Source organism: Meriones unguiculatus, chromosome X (genome assembly GCF_030254825.1).
Source record: "Meriones unguiculatus strain TT.TT164.6M chromosome X, Bangor_MerUng_6.1, whole genome shotgun sequence".
In the NCBI taxonomy this organism is placed as follows: Eukaryota; Metazoa; Chordata; class Mammalia; order Rodentia; family Muridae; genus Meriones; species Meriones unguiculatus.
Window position 1 is genome coordinate 52,203,588 of NC_083369.1, and position 23,585 is coordinate 52,227,172.

The window sequence follows — 23,585 nt, forward strand, 5'->3', positions numbered from 1 at the left end:
AGATCCCAGGCCCAGATCTCTCTGCCAGAAGCAGCCTGGTGGTAGAACCTATGTTTGCTGATCCCGAGATAGTACCAGGTATGGTTGAGTGTCCTCAGATCCAGATCTTGGGTTTCTCTGCCAGGGGCCACTGGGTGAGCTGGAGAGGGGGTGCTGTGTCCTGTTTTAGGCTGCCTCTCTGTCCTTTGCCTCTAACCTTCCCCTCCACTAGGGCAAGCTTATGGATGTGCTCTCAGGGAGTGCCAGAAGGGGTTGGGACTCCTCAGTTCTGATCCTGAGCTGGGTTTTCTCTGCCAGGGGTCAGGGTCCCCCGGTGTTAGGACTTGGTGCTAGACCTTATTGTGCTGGACCAAGGAGAGTCTCAGGTCGTGTTGAATGACCACAGTTCCATATCCCGAGCTGAAGTTTGTTTGCTACGAGCAGCCGGCAGTACTGGGGTCCTGGCACTGTGAAGCTGCTGTGTGCCTCTTTATCCTTCGGCTCTGCCTCGGCAGGGTTATGGCAGCATTAGGGGGAGTGCCTGAAAGGATTGGGGTTTCTCAGCCCCAATCTCCGGTTGGGGTACAGACAATGTGGTCTGTGGCAGATTCTGCTGGATGTCTCCTGCCTCCTCCGAAGAGGGAGTAGGGATTTTGAGCTGTGCGTGCAGCTGCTCTCCATGTGTGGCGAGAGCTCAGTTGTGATTGCGGAGGGTGATTGCGAAGGATACTCGCGGTCAGGGAGACCTTCCAGGGAAAGGATGGGTGTCCCTTGATCAGTTGCGTAACTTTCCTTTCCCGTGGGGTTTTCTTGCAACTGACACTCCTAGTCTTTGGCACGCTTGTGCCCACCAATCAGCCTGGGAAAGTGATCGGGACATGCAGGCTTGCAGCTCCAGCCTGGAGACCTAAAGCCCGTGTTACCCAGGATCTCTTCCAGGTTGTAGCTGGGCTGCCGGAGAGTGGACCCGATTGATTCCCATGCTGTGGGAGCCTCCCCTCACCTGGGAAACACGATTGCTGTAGTTTTAGGGCCTAGAGTTCAGTCTCCTGGTCGCTGCTGCATGGAGAGTGTTGTCCTGCTTCTCAGAGACAGTGTTCTCCTGGCGCCACCATCTTGGCCCCCACTTCAGGAATTGTTTCATAAGTCTTCTTATGGAAAAGCCAGTACCAACTTTACAGCTACCATTATTTCTGATTTTTAATATTTGCTACTGTCCTGTTTATTTGTTTGCAACTTTTTGTGTCACATTAATACAAACTAGATTATTCTGAATAGAGTAAAGTCAATTAAGAAAATGCCTCTATCAGATTGTCTGTAGGCAAGTCAGTAAGACATTTTCCTGATTAGTGACTGATGTGGGAGAACCTGTCTTACTGTGGTTGTTCCTGGGTTGTATAAGCATGCAGGCTCATCAAGCCATGAGAAACAACCCAGTGAGCAGCACTCCTATCTGTCCTCTGTTCCAAATCCCGCCTTTAGTTTCTGTTCTGAATTCCTTACATGAAAGACTATAAGCTGTATAAAGAAATAGCTCTTTTTCTACACAAGTTGTGTTTGGTTATGGTCTTTATCATAGCAATCAAAACAAAACTAGGACAGCTGCCAAATTATAAGTTCCAAGAAAGACAGAAAACATGAATTCCTATTATTTAGTGATATAGGTATAATTATTATATAGAATGCTGTAGAACATATTTCTGATCACTTTCATGTAAACAAAATTATTGTATTGCCAACCGTATAAAAGGATAATACATTTAATATTTGCAATGCTTAATAATGTTAAACCACCATGTTATTCACTTATATATTATTACTTATTTTATCATTGTGTTAGTTTATTCTTACCTTTAAAAATGCTATGCTATAAAACAACATGCCATACTACCCCGGTGGCAGCCTCATGTAACTTATGTTTATTATTATATCTTCTAATTGCATGAAGCGGTCACACTGTATGACTATGACTAACTTTTGCCTTCTATTTGTATGATTATGCTGTATTGATGTCTTCATAATCACAAAATCATCTAACATTGAATCTCAGAATATGTCTCTATCATTAACTGAAGCATGATATACATGTATATGTTTTCATGCATGTCCTATATATGTGTGTTTCAGATATAGAGATTATGAGAAAACATTTGTTGCCCATTCATTACTTTCTTCCTTTAACTATTTCACTTTTAGTTATTTCTTCGGAAACATAAATGTCTTAATACAGGTTCAAAGTCATTAATTCTATATGTTTGTATGAATAGCAATGACCTAAGAAATTTACTTATAAATGTGTATTATAGGCTGAACCCCAAGATAATCTTAGTCCTTTCAAAATAGAACCAAAAATCAACACTTTTAAAAAGGAAGGGCAGAGTGGGAGAACAGAAACTGGAGTTGGGGGATATCTCTGAGATATGCCTGAAACCTGGGATAGGGGGGACCCAAAATATCTATGGGGTCACAGTAGTTTAGACTCCTAGCAACAGGGATATGGAGCCTGAAGTAGCTACCTCCTGTAGCTAGGCAGGACTTCCATTGAGGGGATAAGGACACCAATGCACCTACTAAACCCTTGACCTAAAATTTGTCCTGCCTATGAGATGTGCTGGGACAAAGATGGGGCAAAATCTGAAAGAATAGCTAACCACTTGATACATATCCTGCCAGAGAGAACCAATCTCAGACACTATTAATGATACTCTGCTTTGCTTGCTTACAGGAGCCTAGCATAACTCCTCTGAGAGGCTTCACCAAGCAGGTGATGGAAACAGATGAAGAGACCTAGATGGAGCTAGGAGAGTTCTGTGGAAGTGTTTGGGAATAACTGAAGGAGCTGGAGCACAGGGTAAAAGACTCCATAAGAAGTCTTACAGGGTCAAGTAATCTGGGCTCATTGGGTGTCACAGAAACTGAACCATCAACCAAAAAGCATAGGTCCCCTTTACATATGTAGCAGATGTTCAGCTTGTTCTTCATGTGGATCCCCCAACAACTGGAATGGGGGCCCTCTCAGACTCTGTTGCTTGCCTTTGGATTCCATTTCCCTAATAGGACTACATTGTCTTCTGTCAGTGAGAGAAGCTTCACCTTGTCCTGCAGTGACTTAATGTGCCAGAGCATATTAGTACTCATGAGTGACCTCCCACTTCTCTGAAGGGATGGAGAGGGGCAAATGGGGAAAGGAGTGTTTGAGAGAGGAGACTAGGAGGAAAGGAAGTGAGCTGCTGCCAGGATGTAAAATGAATAAATAAATTAATTAAAGCAAAAAAAAAAAAAACCTGCAACAGCAAAATAAAAGAAACACATCGTTTCAGCACACTGAGGAACGGACAGCAACTTTGACAGATGATTCTGTGGAACCAGGATGTCCACCTGTAGAAGACATCCTGTGTGAGCATCCTGTGTATAAATCCATTCCATGTCAAAGATGTTAATATAAAACCTAAACTTTAAAACTGATAAAAAACAATTTAGAGAATATAGTACATTTATTAGTAATTCAACTTCACCCAAATTGTGCACATTTTCATGTTCTTAATGGATTTCATACAATCTCTTCCTCCACCCCCGTGTGTATGTATGCCTGTCAAAGTGTGTTTACAATGGAGTCTTTATTTTCTTCCCTTTCTACTGCATTTACCTTGGAGTTAAGAGTGTAATGTTTAGTTGTTTTTTTAGAAGGGTGTATGGATAGAACACTTTTTGTGATGTTGTGTATCCATAATGTTGTATTATTCTTTAACACTGTAAGTTGACAAATATTTTTGTGTGAGGATGTATGTGAGGATGCTTAGGTCATTGAGCCATTGTCTAAAAACTTCAATGCTATTGCTGGAATATGATCCATTGTGTGAAGTATCTTCTTATCGCCACAAAAGTTCTTTAATCATCTAAACATTTATTTGGGTTTGTTCAGGGAAGGTTAGTTTACATATTCTATGGTAGGCATTTGATGGGCCCTTTAAACTTAGACATTTTGTTGAATTTGTTCTTTGGTTACTGCACAATTAGGGTGAGGCTATGTTCTGTTTTTCTGCAACTTTTATTATTTTAGTTTTGGGTTGCTTGAACTGGTTTTTCTATTTAAAATTTTTTTTTTCTCCTCTATTTCTCTTTCTTGGCTTATTCTTCTTTTGAAATCTGTCTTGAATTTTATGTTTTAATTCCTATTATTTAGGTGTTTCCTACCTGAGGGAGTACTTTTTTTCTTAATTTTATTTTATTTTTTTCTTTATTAATTATACTTTATTCACTTTGTATCCCCCCTGTGGTTCCCTCCCTCCTCCCGTCACAATCCCTCTCTTCCTCCACCCTCAGCATGCATGCCCCTCCCCAAGTCCACTGATAGGGGAGGTCTTCTTTTCCTTTCTTCTGATCCTAGTCAATTAGGTTTCATCAGGAGTGGCTGCATTGTCTTCTTCTGTGGCCTGGTAATGCTGCTACCCCCTCAGGGGGAGGTAACTTTTAAGTTTCAAAGGCTCTTCTTCTTTTACTGTTCCTTATTTATTTATTTTCTTTAGTGCTGGTATAATGTTCTTGTGGAATGTATTTACAATTACAATTAACCCTTGTTCATTCAAAAGCTGATTTCTCTACACCACTATCTGGATTCAATCCAGACGTTGCACTGTGGTGCTTATTCAAAGTTTGTGAAAACATACCACCATTTGTTCTCTGTGTTGACAATAAAAACAAGCAGCCAATGCTGAACAATGGAGAGAATAGAGTTGGACATTCTGGTATGGAGGGGAGGAGAAAGAAAGGGTGAGAGGAGAGAGATCCTAAGGGAGAGAACCATGCAATCATTCTCCATAGTTTTCTCTACTACTTCATAACTGTAACTTTGCTATTGTTATAAACTGTAATATAAGTATATGTGTTTTCCAATGGTCTCAGGCAACCCACAGGTGGAGAACTACAGGTTTAGATATACCAAGTCAGTTTCTAATCATGGACTACTTTTCAGATTGAAAATTTTGTTTCCTCTTGTGTTATTTTTCTGTTCTTTCCCTCTTATTAGCATTATGTTCATCAGTTAGCTTTAATGTTTCTAATATAATTTTGATGCACTTTTACAAAGGTAATAAGACACTTAAGCCCTGTTTTCAAACTATAAGTTGAAAACCATTTTGTCCCTTCAAAACAGGCCTAAAATAGATGGACATAAACTATCTTCAGTGGATTTCTGTTGCTTTCTGTGCAGGATCATGGATTTGCTCTTTTTCATCAGCTTAACTTTTGTCTCAGTTTACATATTACTTCTTTTGAAAACTTTTTTCAAATGTATTTATCTCAGGTAACAATGTAGTACTCCAGATTTTTCTTTAATGCATGAATTTTGTTATGCACTGTCAGAGAAAATATCAATATATAATTATTCAATTAAATAATATATAGAAGATTTGACTTTACCCCACACTAGACTGTAAGCTCATTGAAGGATGGAGGAGCAATTTCTCTTGTGTTTATTGTCACTTAAGTAGTGTTAGATTATATAAAACACTAACTAAATATAAACAGAAATAAATGAAATCTAGATCTAAAATAATACTGAAATACTCCTTCCATTTTTCATTTTTCAAAACAAAACAAAAAAAATAGTAAAAGCCAAACTAAATAGAGGCTGAAGAAATGCCACCATAGTTAAGAATATTTACTGCTCTGGCAGAGAATCAGGATTTGTTTCCTAGTACTCTCATAGTAGGCCATAACTACATGAAACTCCAGTTCCATGTTCCAGTTCCAGTTCCATTCTGACCTCTTCAGGCAATGCACACTTGTGGTACACACACACACACACACACACACACACACACACACAAACACACACACGCAGGCAAAATACTCAAAGGTAAAAATAAATAAATATGTTTAAAAGGAAAAGAATGAAAATAGTGTAGAGTTCACATGTATAGATGACTATTTACTATTAACCTAGTGTTTTATTCTTGCATGCATCCTATATGTATTACCATTATATAGTATATGATCAGTTAGGAAATCAGAGAAAGCTATAATCAATAAAAAATTCCTATCTTGCATTTATAACAAAAGTTCACAAAGCCTCAAATTTTTCTGTCCTTCTGAAGTCCTACATTTGCAGAATTTTTAAAAATACTGAATCTGGCCTATGAAGGAAAAAAAAAATTGGAGTAGAAAATGTTTGAATTAGGGAAGTATTAGAAAAGAAACCAATTTATCGAATGGCACAGCTGTTCACTGTATGATCATTATGATCCTTGTTATTTGGGTCCTGGTTGGTATTTATATCTAATTAGCTCTCTTACACATCATCAAGCAATCAGCATTTAGGGAATTGAGCAAAACTAAAATATATAGAGTTTCAAGTTGCCAAGAACATATAACAGAATGAATTCAGGTTTAAATCACTACAGACCAGTTATTAACAAACCACTGGAATCAGTTAGTTTGCATTTTTACTTGCATTCATGTTTTTTTTTTAATAGCAGATGAAAAGAGATCAGAAACAAACTTCTTCAGAAAATTTCTCCCTTAAGTGGTTGGTACTTTTTTCTTGTTATTCACTGACCTTGGAGAGCTGGACTGCTGTCAAAATGGGATTTTGTAATTCATTGCCTCATTGATGTCTATTTATTGGTATACATATAACATTTATAATGCATTAATAAAAATGTCAGTTCTTAGGTATTTTTTATTAGCAACTTATATGTTTCACAGCTAAAGCTATGTTTCTGCTGTATTGCAAGACATAAAAATACTTATGGCTAGATTAGAGATTTTGAAAGCATAAGCGGTCACAACCAAATTTTAAGCACATTATTTGGATGTTATAAATAGCAACAAACAAGATTACCATATCCTGATTATGAAAAACATAATAATGGCTCAACTGAAGTTATAATCATCTATGTCCAATTCCATTTCCTATGATAACCTTTAGATTTACAGAGGAATTACAAATACAGTACAGAGATGTTATCAACTGAATGTGTTTTTCTTAACTTTATATGCTGAAGCCCTGGTCATTAATGTGACCCGATTTGGGAATAGAATCTCAAATGAAAGAAAGAAGATCAAATGTATTCAGGAGAATGGGACCCCAATCTAATAGGATAAGTGTCCATGAGAGACCTCATGCTTCTTGTATCTTTCTTTTCCTCTGTATGTCTACTTTCTAAGACAAAGCCATATAAAGAAGACACAAGTCAGAAGGAGAATTTTCAGGATAAATTTACTATGATGGCTACTAGAATTCAGTATCTTGGTCAAGAGAGAGACAGACAGACAGAAAATTTCTGTTATTTAAGGTACCTCATATAAGGCATTTTGTTATGGAAGCACATAGAGAGAATCCCCATATGTTTCTCAGTCAGATTTTTTGAATAGTGTGGTACACTTACAAAAATTAATAAATTAGCTTTGGATGGATTTGGTGACACATGCTTTGAAGCACAACATTCAAGAGGCACTGGCAGACAGATCTCTGTGAGTGCCAGGCCTAACTGATCTATGTAGAAAGTTCGAACCCTGTTACCTAGTGAGACTGGGTCTCACAGAGAGGAGGTACAGAAAGAGAAGAGAGGAGAGAAGAAAGAAGAAGAAGCAACACAAAGAAATCTTGAAAGTAGAACGTTGTATTATTTTTATTTTAGAGGTGATAAAAGTAAACATATAACAGGTTCACTACTCATTTCCATTTTAGCTTAGCTCTATCAATTGTATAACATGAAAACCTTGTGTTTTTATTGCTTCTCTATCTGATTGGCCAACCTCAGAGGACACTAAATTTCAGAGAATTTGTGAACCAAATAAAGCTCTGCATATAACAATAGAAAGGAATGGTAAATATTTCCCCAACATGGTATGGATTCTGACTTGCAGCTTTCACTTCATTTTTCAAGCATTGGTTCCAAATATTTTTTTTTTCCTTGAGGTATGGTAACTGGGAACAATGTGAGAGTCTAGCAAGCAGTTAGTTATATATAGGTGCTAGAATTTCTCTCAGAATATCATTCTACAACCAGGTAACATAGTGATGCTACTAAATAGAATGAGCAGTACAGAAAAAACAAACAAACAAACAAACAAAACAAAAACAATAAAACAGCCTACTTTGGAGAACTTTGCTCACCTGGTAATCATCACTAGGGCAGTTCACTGATTTAGCTTTAGGTGTTCAGAATTCTTAATTGTGAATAACTGAAAGCAAATTCATTCAGACTTTCGCTTATAGGATTTGTGTAAAAGAAACGTCAATAGTCTACATACCTTAGAAATCTAGTAATACAGTTCTCACCATTCTTTTGTCTGAAATAATTTCCCCTTGTTACCTCTTCTAATATATATGCCAGGTTACTGTAATCGAGCAGTCACTCCCAACAAATATGTTATTATTGTGTGACTTGCTCTGACTATCCTCTCTTCTTTTTCCATACCCTTTATCACCAACCACTGTGTTTTCAGTCATGCATCAATACTAGACTGTCATTCTACTCTGAATCCAAGTGGACCACTATCTAGAACTACATAACTGTCTATGGAAACAGAGAAGAGATGAGACTTCAGATTGCACTCAATCTTACAGTTAGCACAGCTGTGTTCTGAACTTGGTCAGTGAATGTATTTATTTTAGAAGGTTATAAACTCATAGGAAATAGAGATCTTGCGCTTTTGGAGGAGGGGGCAGAGCCAAGATTGTGACTAGCACAAACAGTTTCTGAGCAGTGGAATACCTAAACTTCTGAGTTGGTGAATGGAAGGACCTCTAACCCCACAAAACAACACTGAGGCTTTCTAAACAACAGGGAACATCGCAGGAGGTGAAAACTTTGGTCTCGGGTCACCGGGGACTTGTTTGGGGAAGGAGAGAAACCATCCTTTGATCTTGCTGCACTCCCCTCTCCCAGACCTCCGTCTTCCTCGGCACAACAGGCTGGTCTTTCTCAGCACAGACCTAACTGCCTGGGGTATACAGCCACTGAGGCAGAGCTCCAAGCCCTTTAGCAGCAGGCAAAGGCCAAAAGTATGTGTCCCGGAGTGGAGTCCCAGATTCGTGAGGCAGCTGCACCATTCTCCCAAGGCCGGAGTCTGCTAGATGCCATACTAGCTCCGCAGGATCTCCATCACTGACGGTACGGCCTGCCCAATGTCCCACAGTGACAGAGAATACACTATATACTAACCAAAAACCAGGTAGAATCGTCATATAACCTAGACACACCAGTCGCTGGGCCTCCCAAGTTTGGAGAGCCCAGTGAAGAGACCCCAGGACTTCCCAGAAAGCATCGGGACTAGCGATCCAGTCTCCAGTTACAGCAGGACTTTCTAACCTGGTGGCTGAGCAGCACTGAGCTGAGGGGGCACAACAGCCCTCCAGTTTAAGACTAACCAGGGCCAAACCAGAGAACAGAGAGCCTGGTTATCCCCCATCCCCATTGACGTGACCACCCTGAAATCTGCAGCTGCAGCAAGACCTCAGAACCTGGCAGTGACAGCAGCACAGAACTGGTGGAGCACATCAAAGAAGCAGGGCCAAACCAGAGAGCAGAGAGCCCAGATACCCCGATCTCTGCCAAGTGACCTGCCTATAAGTGAGTGCACCCTTGAGAATCTGCAGATCTCCAGATCCTGGGTCCTTCTAAAACAGAAGCCAGGCATCGAACACCCTCCCACCCACATACCCATTTTGGGAAACAGAGGGGCACTAGGGACATTGAAGTTCCTGCTCTGTGGGTCTAATTGAGGAGTTAAGGCAGTTAATGCCAGAAAATACACTGCGATCATCACTAGCAACTGCAACATATACAGTGCAGAGACCCTCCCACACACTCATGGGTTCAACATTAGCCATCACTCTATCCCTCCAGACACACGTCCACACACACTTACACACACACACACACGCACACACACACACACACACATGCTTGCATTTGCCCCGTTTGTGCCTGTGTACTTTCCTCCCACAGGTACAGGCTAGTCCTCAGCACACCCTGAGAGTTCTCAGCTTCCTGAAGAACTCTCCAGACGCCAGAGAGAGACGGTACCAGTCTGATCTGCAGAATCCAAAAACAAACAGGGAAGGTTTCAAATAAGCCAATGGCCAGGGGTAGGCGAAAGAACACTTCCAACATAAACCAGGACATCATGACTTAACCAGCAAAACCCCAAATCGATGGATACTCCAATTCAGCAGAAGCACAGGAAAAAGATTTTAAAGCCATGCTTGCCCAATTATTTGAGGCTCATAAGGAGGAAATGAACAAATCTTTCAAAGAGTTGGCCAGTCAATTGGAGGTAAAGAAAGAAGAAATAGACAAAATCCTTAAAGAAATACAGGCAAACATAGCCAAACAAATAGATACATAAGTAGAGGAAAAAATAGTGGCATATAAAAAGGAAATGAACAAAGAAATAGAGGCCATCGTAGAGAGACAGGAATCCAAATTCAAACACATGAAAGAAATGGTACAAGGCATGAAAACAGAATTAGAATCAATAAAGCAAACACAAAATGAGAAAACCCTTGAGCTGGAGAACTTGGAGAAAAGATCAGGAACCACAAAAGTAAGCATCACCGACAGAATACAAGAGATGGAAGAGAGAATCTCTGGAGCTGAAGACACACTTGCAGAAATGGATACTTCTCTCAAAGAAAAAGTAAAATCAGAAAAGTTCCAATCACAAAATATCCAAGAAATCAAGGATGCTATGAAAAGACAAAATCTAAGAATAATAGGAATTCATGAAAAAGAAGACTCCAGGCTCCAAGGTCCAGAAAATATGTTCAAGAAAATCATAGAAGAAAATTTTCCCAACTTAAAAAAAGAGATGTCCATAAATATACAAGAGGCCTACAGAACTCCGAATAGACTAGACCAGAAAAGAAACACATCACATCACATCATAGTCAAAACACCAAATCTACAGAACAAAGAAAAGATATTAAAAGCAGCAAGGGAAAAAGGCCAAGTAACATATGGAGGTAGACCTATCAGAATCACACCGGACTTCTCATCAGAAACTATGAAAGCCAGAAGGGCCTGGGCAAGTATCATGGAGACTCTAAGAGATCACAAATGTCAACCCAAACTACTATACCCTGCAAAGCTTTCAATCAACATAGATGGAGAAAACAAAATTTTCCATGACAAAACTAAATTTATACAATATCTACACAGCAAACCAACCCTACAGAAGATACTAGAAGGAAAACTCCAATCCACTGAAAACAAATTCACCCAAGAAAACAGGGCATACAGATAATATCCCAACAAAAATGAAAAGAAAACAAGCAATGAAACAGGGTTAGATCACCGACTCCATTACAAAAGGAACTAACAAGCATTGGTCACTATTATCCATCAATATCAATGGACTCAACTCACCAATAAAAAGAAACAGGCTAACAGAATGGTTACGGAAACAGGATCCAACATTCTGTTGCATCCAAGAAACACACCTATGTAACAAAGATAAACACTACCTCAGAGTAAAGGGCTGGAAAACTGTTTTTCAAGCAAACGGTTCCAGAAAACAAGCTGGAGTAGCCATCCTAATATCTAATAAAATAGACTTTCAACCAAAGTTAATCTAAAAAGATAAGGAGGGCCACTATATTCTCATCAAAGGAAAAATCCACCAAGAGGACATCACAATCTTGAATATCTATGCCCCAAATACAAGAGCACCGACATTCGTAAAGGAAACATTATTAAAGCTTAAATCATACATTGATCCTAATACCTTAATAGTGGGAGACTTCAACACTCCACTCTCACCAAGGGACAGATCAACTAGACAGACACCAAATAGGGAAAATAAAGCACTCACAGAATCCCTAAATCAAATGGACGTAATAGACGTCTACAGATCGTTTCACCCAAACTCAAAAGAGTACACCTTCTTTTCAGCACCACAAGGAACCTTCTCCAAAATAGACCATATAGTGGGTCACAAAGCAAGCCTCAACAGATACAAAAGGTTTGAAATTATCCCTTGTATACTATCTGACCACCATGGACTAAAGCTAGACATCAACAACAACAGAAACAACAAAAAGCCGACACGCACATGAAAACTGATCAACTTACTACTCAATGACAGCCGGGTTAAGGAAGAAATAAAGAAAGAAATTAAAGACTTCCTAGAATTCAATGAAAATGAAGGTACAACATACCCAAATTTATGGGGCATTTTGAAAGCAGTGCTCAGAGGAAAATTTATAGCACTAAGTGCCTGCAAGAAGAAATTCGTAATATCACATACAAACAACTTAATGGCCCAACTGAAAAACCTAGAAAAAAAAAGAAGCAGATACACCCAAGAGGAGCACACGGCTGGAAATAATCAAACTAAGGGCTGAAATCAATCAATTAGAAACAAGTAAAACTATCCAAAGAATCAATGAAACAAAAAGCTGGTTCTTTGAGAAAATCAACAAGATAGACAAACCCTTAGCCAAACTAACTAAAAAGCAGAGAGAAACTATCGAAATCAGCAAAATCAGAAATGAAAATGGGGACATAACCACAGACACTGAGGAAATCCAAACAATTATTCGGTCATACTACAAAAACCTATATGCAACAAAATTTGAAAATCTAAATGAAATGGATAATTTTCTTGAAAGATTCCATCTACCAATACTAAGTCAAGATCAGGTAGAAAGAATGATTAGCCCTATATCTCCCAAGGAACTTGAAGCAGTCATTAACAGTCTCCCCTCCAAAAAAAGGCCTGGGTCAGATGGCTTCAGCGCAGAATTCTACAAGACCCTCAAAGAAGTGCTAACTCCAATTCTCCTCAAACTATTCCACAAAATAGAAACAGAAGGAACACTACCAAACTCATTCTATGAAGCCAAGTCACCTTGATACCTAAACCACACAAAGATCCAACAAAAAAAAAGAGAACTTCAGACCTATCTCTCTTATGAACATTGATGCAAAAATACTCAATAAAATACTTGCAAACCGAATCCAAGAACATATCAAAGATATCATCCAACCTGACCAAATAGGCTTCATCCCAGGCATGCAGGGGTGGTTCAACATACGGAAATCCATCAATGTAATCCACCACATAAACAATCTGAAGGAGAAAAACCACATGATCATCTCCTTGGACCCTGAAAAAGCATTTGACAAAGTCCAACACCCATTCATGTTTAAAGTCTTGGAGAGATCAGGGATACAAGGCACATACCTAAACATAGTAAAGGCAATATACAGCAAGCCTATAGCTAACATCAAACTCAATGGAGAGAATCTTAAATCAATCCCACTGAACTCAGGGACAAGACAAGGCTGCCCATTGTCTCCATATCTCTTCAACATAGTACTTGAAGTCCTAGCCAGAGCAATAAGACAACTAAAGGAGATCAAGGGGATACAAATCGGAAAGGAAGTGGTCAAAGTGTCACTATTGGCAGATGATATGATAGTATACATGAGCGACCCCAAAAATTCAACCAGAGAACTTGTTCAGCTGATAAACACCTTCAGCAAAGTGGCAGGATACAAAATCAACTCAAAAAAATCAGAAGCCCTCCTGTATACCAAGACAAAAATGCTGAGAAAGAAATCAGGGAAACAACACCCTTCACAATAGCCACTAATAACATAAAGTACCTTGGGGTGACACTAACCAAGCAAGTGAAAGACCTGTTTGAGAAAAACTTCAAGTCTCTGAAGAAAGAAATCAAAGAAGATCTCAGAAGATGGAAAGATCTCCTGTGCTCATGGATTGGTAGGATTAACATTGTGAAAATGGCCATCCTGCCAAAAGCAATCTACATATTCAATGCAATTCCCATCAAAATACCAACTCAATTCTTTATAGACCTTGACAAAAAGATTGTCAGCTTCATATGGAGAAACAAAAGACCCAGAATCTCCAAAACGATCCTGTACAACAATAGATCATCTGGAGGTATCTCCATCCCTGATCTCAAGCTGTACTACAGGGCAACAGTAATAAAAACTGCATGGTATTGGCATAGAAACAGAAAGGAGGATCAATGGAACCGCATAGAAGACCCAGAAATAAACCCACACACCTATGAATACTCGATATTTGACAAAGAAGCCAAATCCATTCAATGGAAAAAAGAAAGCATCTTCAACAAATGGTGCGGGACCAAGTGGATGTCTACATGCAGAAAAATGAAAATAGATCCATATTTATCACCCTGCACAAAACTAAAGTCAAAGTGGATCAAGAACCTCAACATAAAACCTGATACTCTAAATCAATTGGAAAAAAAAGTGGGGAACATCCTAGAACTCATTGGCACAGAAGACAACTTCCTGAACAGAACACCAACAGCACAGGCTCTAAGAACCACAATCAATAAATGGGACCTCATGAAACTGAAAAGCTTCTGTAAAGCAAAGGACACCGTCATCAAAACAAAACGACTGCCTACAGATTGGGAAAGAATCTTCACTAACCCTTTATCTGACAGAGGACTAATATCCAGTATATACAAAGAACTAAAGAAGCTGAAAAGCAGCAAACCAAGTAATCCAATTAAAAAATGGGGAACAGAGCTAAACAGACAATTCTCAACAGAGGAATATCAAATGGCAGAGAAACACTTAAAGAAATGCTCATCCTCATTAGCCATTAGGGAAATGCAAATCAAAACAACCCTGAGATATCACCTTACACCCATCAGAATGGCCAAGATGAAAAACTCAATCAACAACACATGCTAGAGAGGTTGTGGAGAAAGGGGAACCCTCCTCCACTGCTGGTGGGAATGTAAACTGGTACAACCACTCTGGAAAGCTATCTGGCACTTTCTCAGACAATTAGGAATAGTGCTTCCTCAAGACCCAGCTATACCACTGCTAGGTATATACCCAAAATTTGCTCAAGTACACAAAAGGGATACTTGCTCAACCATGCTTATAGCAGCTTTATTTGTAATAGCCAGAACCTGGAAACAACCCAGATGTCCATCAACAGAAGAATGGGTACAGAAATTGTGGTATTTCTATACAATGGAATACTACTCAGCAATCAAAAAGGAGGAAATCATGAAATTTGCAGGCAAATGGTGGGATCTAGAAAAGATCATTCTGAGTGAAATATCCCAGAAGGAGAAATAAAAAGATGGTATATACTCACTTATATAGACCTATAAGATATGACAAACATTATAAAATATATATACCTAAAAAAGATAATCAAGAGAGTGGACATGGGGTAAGAGGATCAATCCTCATTTAGAAAGACAGATGGGATGTGCATTGAACGTATGACACGAGTCTACTGAGCGCATCTGAAAGACTCTTACTAGCAGTGTTTTCAAAGCAAAGACTCATGACCAAACCTTTAGCAGAGTACAGGGAATCATAAGAAAGAAGAGGAGTAAGTCTGATGGGGAAAGGATAGGAGCTCCACAAGGACCAAATATTTCTGGGCAAAGGGTCTTTTCTGAGACTGACATTCAACCAAGGACCATGTATAGACATAACCTAGAACCTCCACTCAGATGTATCCTGTGGTAGCTCAGTAACCAATTGGTTTCCCAAAGTGAGAGGAACAAGGAGTATTTCTAACAGGAACTCAATGACTGGCTCTTTGGCCTCCCCACCCCCCAAGGGAGGATCATTCCTGTTAGGTCACAGAGGAGGGCTTTGCAGCCATTCCAGAATATACCTGATAAAACAGGATCAGATGAATGAGGAGGAGGTCCCCCCCATCAGTGGACTTGGAAAGGGGCACGGTGGAACTGAGGGAGGAAGGGAGGGACTGGGAGGGAATCAGGAATCGGGATATGGCTGATCTACAGAGTTAATAAAATATAACTGATAAGAAAAAATAAAATTAAAAAAATTAACAATAATAAAAAGAAATAGAGATCTTGCAAATATCAAACTATTATGCCCTTTCATTCCTCTGACTGTTAGTACCTGACAATTGCCCAATTAACAAAGAGTCTGTGCAGGTTTAACATGATTCATTTGGCATAATGCAACACCATTCGATCCGAGGAGACTACAAATACAGTGTATGATTATGTTACATAATTATACACTATATTATCCACAAATAATGGAAAGAGACAGTCTTGCACAGGGACACATAGTATGTACTATTCTTATACTGTAAAAGGATATGCTGCCAAACTATCTTTTAAATATTTATGTTACATCCTTAGAGGAGAGCTGTTCTCAGCCTTGGTAAGGAAACCTTCCATTTTTAATGGAGAATGGTTAAAGGAGAGACTAATCAAAGTGCACTGAAGAAATTGGGGGAGGAGCAAAGATGGAGACTAGCATGCACAGTTTCGGAGCTGCAGAAAAGCTGAACGCCTTAGTTGGTGAATGGAAGGACTTCTGAAGCTAGGAAAATGATGGTGAGGCTTTCTAAAGGACAGGAAATATCGCACCAGGAGAACATTGGTCTTGGGTCACCCATGGACTTGTTTGGTGAAGGAGAGAAAAGATTCTTTGATCTCCTGGCACTTCCCCTTTCTCGGACATCCCTCCTCCACAGCACAGCCAGCTCACCGAGATTCTCAACTCAGAGCTCATTGCCTGGGGTCTGTAGTGGCTGAGGCAGGCCTCCTAGGCCCTTAGCAGCAACTGCCAGCTGCACCTGTCTTGGAGTCCCAGAACCACAGCACCATCCTCCTGGGGTCCCAGGACTGCTAGCCACCATACTGACTCTGCAGGGTCTCTCAGCCACTGACTGTATGGCCCATCCAAACCCTCAGTGACAGAAAATACACTATATACCCACCAAAGCCCAGCAGACCCACCATACAACTAGGTACACCAGGCAGTGGCCTCCCAGGCTTGGAGAGCACAGTGAAGGGCCCCCAGGACTTCCCAGAAGGCATCAGGATTGGAATCTTAGCAGGGCCAAATCAGAGAGAAGAGACCCTGTATACTCTGATCCTTGCCGATGTGACCTCCTTGAGACTGAGTGCACCCTTGAGTGTCTGCAAAGCCCAAGATCCAGGGTCTTTCTAAATTCGAAGCCAGGAATCGGAGCCCTCCCTCCCATATCCCGACTGTAGGAAACACAGGGTCACTTGGGACACTGAAGCCCCTGCTCTGTGGGTCCAACTGAGGAGGTAGAGTGGATACCTCTGGAAATTGCACCTTGACCATCACCAGTGCCTGCTACATACAGAGTGCATGCAAAAATAACCCCCTAGAAGCCTGCAAGGCAAAGCCCCCCACACACACTCAAGGGTTCAACATTCTCTATCACTCTGTCCTTTGAGGCATATTTCCATGCACACTGACACACACACACATGCACGTACCTGCATTTGCCCTTTTGTGCCTGTGTACTTCCTCCCACAGGTACAGCTAATTCACCAACATACAGGTAGAGGCCACCACACCTCTCTCAGGTTCCTGAAGAACTCTCCAGACCCCAGAGAGAGACAGTACCAGTCTGAGCTGCAAAATCCAGAAACAAACAGGGAAGGTTTCAGATAAGCCAATGGCCAGGGATAGGCAAAAGAACACATCCAACATAAATCAGGATATCATGACTTCACCAGCAACCCACAAAATTGATGGATACTCCAATTCATCAGAAGCACAGGAAAATGACATTATACCTATACTTACCCAATTATGTGAAGCTCTTAAAGAGGAAACAAATAATTCTCTCAAAGCAATAGCCATGCAAATTCAGACAGTTAAAGAGGATATGAACAAATCTATCAAAGATTTGGCCAATCAATTGGAGGTAAAGAAAAAAAGAAATAGACAAAATTCTTAAAGAAACACAGGCAAATAAAGCCAGACAAAGAGAGTCACAAGTAGAGATACAATTAGTGGCATATAGAGAGGAAATGAACAAAAAATAGAGACCATCATAGAGGGACAGGAATCCATATTCAAACAGATGAAGAAAATGGTGCAAGGCATGAAAGCACAATTAGAATCAATAAAAAAAACACAAACAGAGAAAACCCTGGAGCTGGAGAACTTAGAAAAAAGATCAGGAACCACAAAGGTAAGCATCACCAACAGAATAAAAGAGATGGAAGAGAGAATCTCTGGTGCTGAAGATACACTCGCAGAAATTGATATGTCTCTCAAAGAAAATGTAAAATCAGAAAGGTCCCAAACACGAACTATCCAAGGAAACAAAGACACCATGAAAAGAAGAAATCTGAGAATAATTGGAATTGATGAAAAAGAAGACAACAGGCTCCAAGGTCCAGAAAATATTTTCAAGAAAATCATAGAAGAAAAATTTCCCAACTTAAAGAAAGAGATGTCTATAAACATACAAGAGGCCTACAGAACACCAAATAGACTAGACCAGAAAAGAAACACCTCACATCACATCATAGTCAAAAAACAAAATCTTCAGAACAAAGAAAAGATATTAAAATTAGCAAGGGAAAAAAGCCAAGTAACATATAAAAGTACACCTATCAAAATCATACCGGACTTCCTGTCAGAAACTATGAAAGCCAGAAGGGCCTGGGTAGGTGTCATGCAGACTCTAAGAGACCACAGATGCCAACCTTGAGTACTATACTCTGCAAACCTTTCAATCAACATAGATGGTAAAACATTCCACGACAAAACTAAATTCATGCAATTTCTACACAGCAAACCAGCCCTACAGAAGATACTAGAAGGAAAACTCCAATCCAATGAAAACAAATTCACCCAAGAAAATACAGCAGATAATATCTCAACAAAATTTAAAAGAAAACAAGCAATGAAACACAGTAAGACCACCGACTCCACAATAAAAGGAACTAACATTTATTGGTCACTATTATCTATCAAAATCAGTGGAATCAACTCACCAATAAAAAGACACAGACTACCAAAATGGGTGTGGAAACAGAATCCAAAATTCTACTGCATCCAAGGAACACACCTCTGCAACAAAGATAAATACTACCTCAGAGTAAAGGGCTAGAAAAATATCTTTCCAGCAAACAGACACAGAAAACAAGCTGGAGAAGTTATCCTAATATATAATAATATACACTTTCAACCAAAATTAATCAAAAAGGATGAGGAAGGACACTACATTCTCATCAAAGGAAAAATCCACCAAGAGGACATCACAATTCTGAACATCTATGCCCCAAATACAAGAGCACCTACATTCATAAATGAAACATTATTAAAGCTTAAATCACACATCGATCCCAACACCTTAACAATGGGAGATTTTTGGTGACAGATCATATAAACAGAAACCAAATAGGGAAATAAAGGCACTAACAGAGGTCCTAAATCAAATGAACCTGGTAGATATCTAAAGAATTTTCCACCCAAACTCAAAAGAGTATATCTTCTTTTCGCACCTCATGGAACCTTCTCCAAAAGAGACCATAGAGTTGGTCACAAAGCAAGCCTCAACACATACAAGAAGATTGAAATAATCCCTCTCATTCTATCTGACCATCATGGACTAAAGCTGGACCTCAACAAAAATGGAATTTGAAATAAGCCTACAAGCACATTGAAACTAAAAATAATTGATGCTCAATGATAGCTGGGTTAAAGAAGAAATAAAGAAAGAAATTAAAGACTTAGAATTCAAAGAAAATGAAGGTACAACATACCTTAATTTATGGGACACTATGAAAGGAGTGCTCAGAAGAAAATTCATAGCACTAAGTGCCTTCTAAAAGAACTTGTGACATCTCATACAAGCAACTTAATGGCCCAACTGAAAGCCCTAGAAAAAAAGAAACATATACACACAAGAGGAGCAGATGGCTGGAATACTAAAACTCAGGGCTGAAATCCATCAATTAGAAACAAATAAAACTATTCAAAGAATCAATGAAATCAAGAGCTGGTTCCTTGAGAAAGTCAACAAGATAGACAAACCTTTAGCCAAATGAACTAAAAAGCAGAGAAAAACAATCCAAACCAGTAAAATCAGAAATGAAAAGGGGACATAACTACAGACACCGAAGAAATCCAAACAATCATTAGGTCATACTACAAAAGCCTATATGCCACAAAATTTGAAAATCTAAAAGAAATGGACAATTTTCTTGATAGATTCCATCTACCAAAATTAAGTCAAGATCAGGTAGAAAGACAGAATAGTCCTATATCACCTAAGGAAATAGAAGCAGTCATGATTTGTCTCCTTTCCAAAAAAAGCACAGTACCATACAGTTTCAGTTCAGAATTCTACTAGACCTTCAAAGAAATCCTAACTCCAATTCTCTCCAAATTATTTCACAAAATAGAAACAGAAGGAACATTACCAAACTCGTTCTTTGAAGCCACAGTCACCATGATACCTAAACCATACAAAACCCAACCAAACAAGAGAACTTCAGACCTATCTCTCTTATGAACATTGATGAAAAAATACTCAATAAAATCCTTGCAAGCTGAATCCAAGATCACATCAAAGATATCATCCACCATGACCAAGTAGGCTTCTTCCTAGGCATGCAAGTGTGGAAAAACATACAGAAATCCATCAATTTAATCCACCACATAAACAAACTAAACGAGAAAAAAAAACATATGATCATCTCCTTAGATGCCAAAAAAGCATTTGACAAAGTCCAACACCCATTCATGTTTAAAATCTTGGAGAGATCATGGATACAGGGCACATCCCTAAACATAGTAAAGGCAATATACAGCAAGCCTATAGCTAACATCAAACTCAATGGAGAGAATCTTAAATTAATCCCACTGAAATCAGGGACAAGGCAAGGCTGCCTACTCTCTCCGTACCTCTTCAACACAGTACTTCAAGTTCTAGCTGAAGCAATAAGACAACTAAAGGAGATACAAGGGATACAAATTGGAAAGGAAGAGGTCAAAGTGTCACTATTCAGAGATTATATGATAGTATACATGAGCGACACCAAAATTTCAACCAGAAAACTCCTTCAGCTGATAAACAACTTCAGAAAAGTGGCAGGATACAAAATCAACTCAAAAATAAATCAGAAGCCCTCCTGTATACCAAAGACAAAAGGGCAGAGAGAGAAATCACGGAAACAATAGCTTTCACAATAGCCACTAATAACATAAAGTACCTTGGGGTGACTCTAAAGAAGCAAGTGAAAGACCTATTTGAAAAAAAAAAAGTCCCAAAAGAAAGAAATTGAAGAAGATATCAGAAGATGGAAAAATCTCCAGTGCTCATGGCTTGGCAGGATTAACATAGTAAAAATGGCCATCTTACTAAAAGCAATCTACAGATTCAATGCAATTCCCATCAAATTACCAACACAATTCTTTACAGACTTTGAAAGAAAAATTCTCAACTTCTTATGGAATAACAAGAAACCCAGAATTGCTAAAACAATCCTCTACAATAAAAGATCTTCTGGGAGATCTCCACCCCTTATCTTAAGCTGTACTATAGAGCAACAGTAATAAAAACTGCATGGTACTGGCATAGAAAGAGAATGGTGGATCAATGGAACCTAACAGAAGAGCCAGGAATAAACCCACACACTTATGGACACCTGATCTTTGACAAAGATGGCAAAACCATGCAATGGGAAAAAGATATCATTTTCAACAAATGGTGCTGGTGTAACTGGCTATCTACACATAGAAAAATGCAAATAGATCCATATTCATCACCCTGCACAAAACTAAAGTCCAAGTGGATCAAAGACGTCAACCTAAAACTAGACACATTAAATCGGTTAAAAGAAAAAGTTAAGAAGACCTTAGAATTCATTGGTACAGGAGACAACTTCTTGAACAGAATACCAACAGCATAGGCTCTAAGAGCAACAATCAATAAATGGGACCTCATGAAACAGAAAAGCTTCTGTAAAGTGAAGGACACCATCAAACCAAAGAGACTGCCTATAGATTGGGAAAGAATCTTCACCAACCCTTTATCTGAAAGAGGGCTAATACCCAGTATATATAAAGAACTAAAGAAGCTGAAAAGTAACAAACCAAGTAATCCAATTAAAAAATGGGGAACAGAGCTAAACCGAGAATTCTCGCTAGAAGAATATTGAATGACAGAGAAACACTTAAAGAAATGCTTAACCTCATTAGCCATCAGGGAAATGCAAATCAAAACGACCCTGAGATTTCACCTAACTCCCATCAGAATAGCCAAGATAAAAAACTCAAGTGACAGTACATGCTGGAGATGTTGTTGAGAAAGGGGAACCCTCCTCTACTGCTGGTGGGAATGTAAACTTATACAACCACTGTGGAAATCAGTCTGGCACTTTCTCAGACAACTAGGAATAGTGCTTCCTCAAGATCCAGCCATACCACCTCTAGGCATATATCCAAAAGAGGCTCAAGTACACAGTAAAGACATTTGCTCAACCATGTCTGTAGCAGCCTTATTTGTAATAGCCAGAAGTTGTAAACAGCCCAGATGCCCCTCAACTGAAGAATAGAAACAGAAATTGTGATACTTCTATACAATGGAATATTTCTCAGCTATGAAAAATAAAGAAATCATGAAATTTGCAGGTAAATGGTGGGAACTGGAAAGTATCATCCTGAGTGCACTGTCCCAGAAGCATTAAGGCACACACGAAATATACTCACTCATATAGACATATAATATAGGTTAAACCTACTAAATTCTGTACATGTAAAGAAACTAATCAAGAGGGAGGACTCTGACTAAAATGCTCCATAACCATCCTGAAAGGCAAAGAGGATGGACATTAGAAGGAGAAGAAAACAGTAAACAAGTTAGGAACCTGCTACTGAGGGTCTCTGAAAGGCTCTGCCCTGCAGCCTATCAAAGCAGATTCTGAGACTTATGGCCAACTATTGGGCAGAGTGCATGGAATCTTATGAAAGAAGTGGGAAACTGTAAGATCTGAAGAGGACAGGAACTCCACAAGGAGAGTAACAGAACCAGAAAATTTGAACACAGGTGTCTTTCCAGAGACTGATATTCCAACCAAGTACCGTGCATGGAGATAACCTAGAACCCCTGCACAGATGTAGCACACGGCAGTTCAGTGACCAAGTGGTTTCCATTGTAATGGAAAGAGGGAGTGCCTGTGACATAAACTGATTGGCTTTCTCTTAGGGAACAAACCTTACCAGGCCACAGAAGATGACAATACAACCACTTCTGATGAGATCTGATAGACTAAGATCAGAAGGAAGGAGAAAGGGACTTCCCCTCTCAGTGGACTTGGGGAGGGGCATTCATGAAGGAGGACAGAAGGCAGGATTAGGAGGGGAGGAGAGAGGGGTTTATGGGGGGATACAAAGTGAATAAAGCATAATTAATAAAAATTTAAAAAATGCGGTATGGAGCTAAACAAAATTCTCTGTAGAGGAATATAGAATGGCAGAGAAACATTTAAAGAGATGCTCAACATCCTTAGCCATCAGAGAGATGCAAATAAAAACAACCTTGATATTTTACCTTATACCAATCAAAATGGCTAAGATGAATAACTCAAGTGACATACATGCTGGAGAAGTTGCGGAGAAAGGTGAACCCTCCTCCATTGCTGGTGGGAATGTACACTCTACAACCACTTTGGAACTCAATCTGGCCCTTTCTCAGATAATTAGGAATAATACTTCCTCAAGACCCAGCTATACCACTCCTAGGTATACATTCAAAAGATATTCAAGTACACAACAATGACATTTGCTCAAGTATGTGTGTAGCAG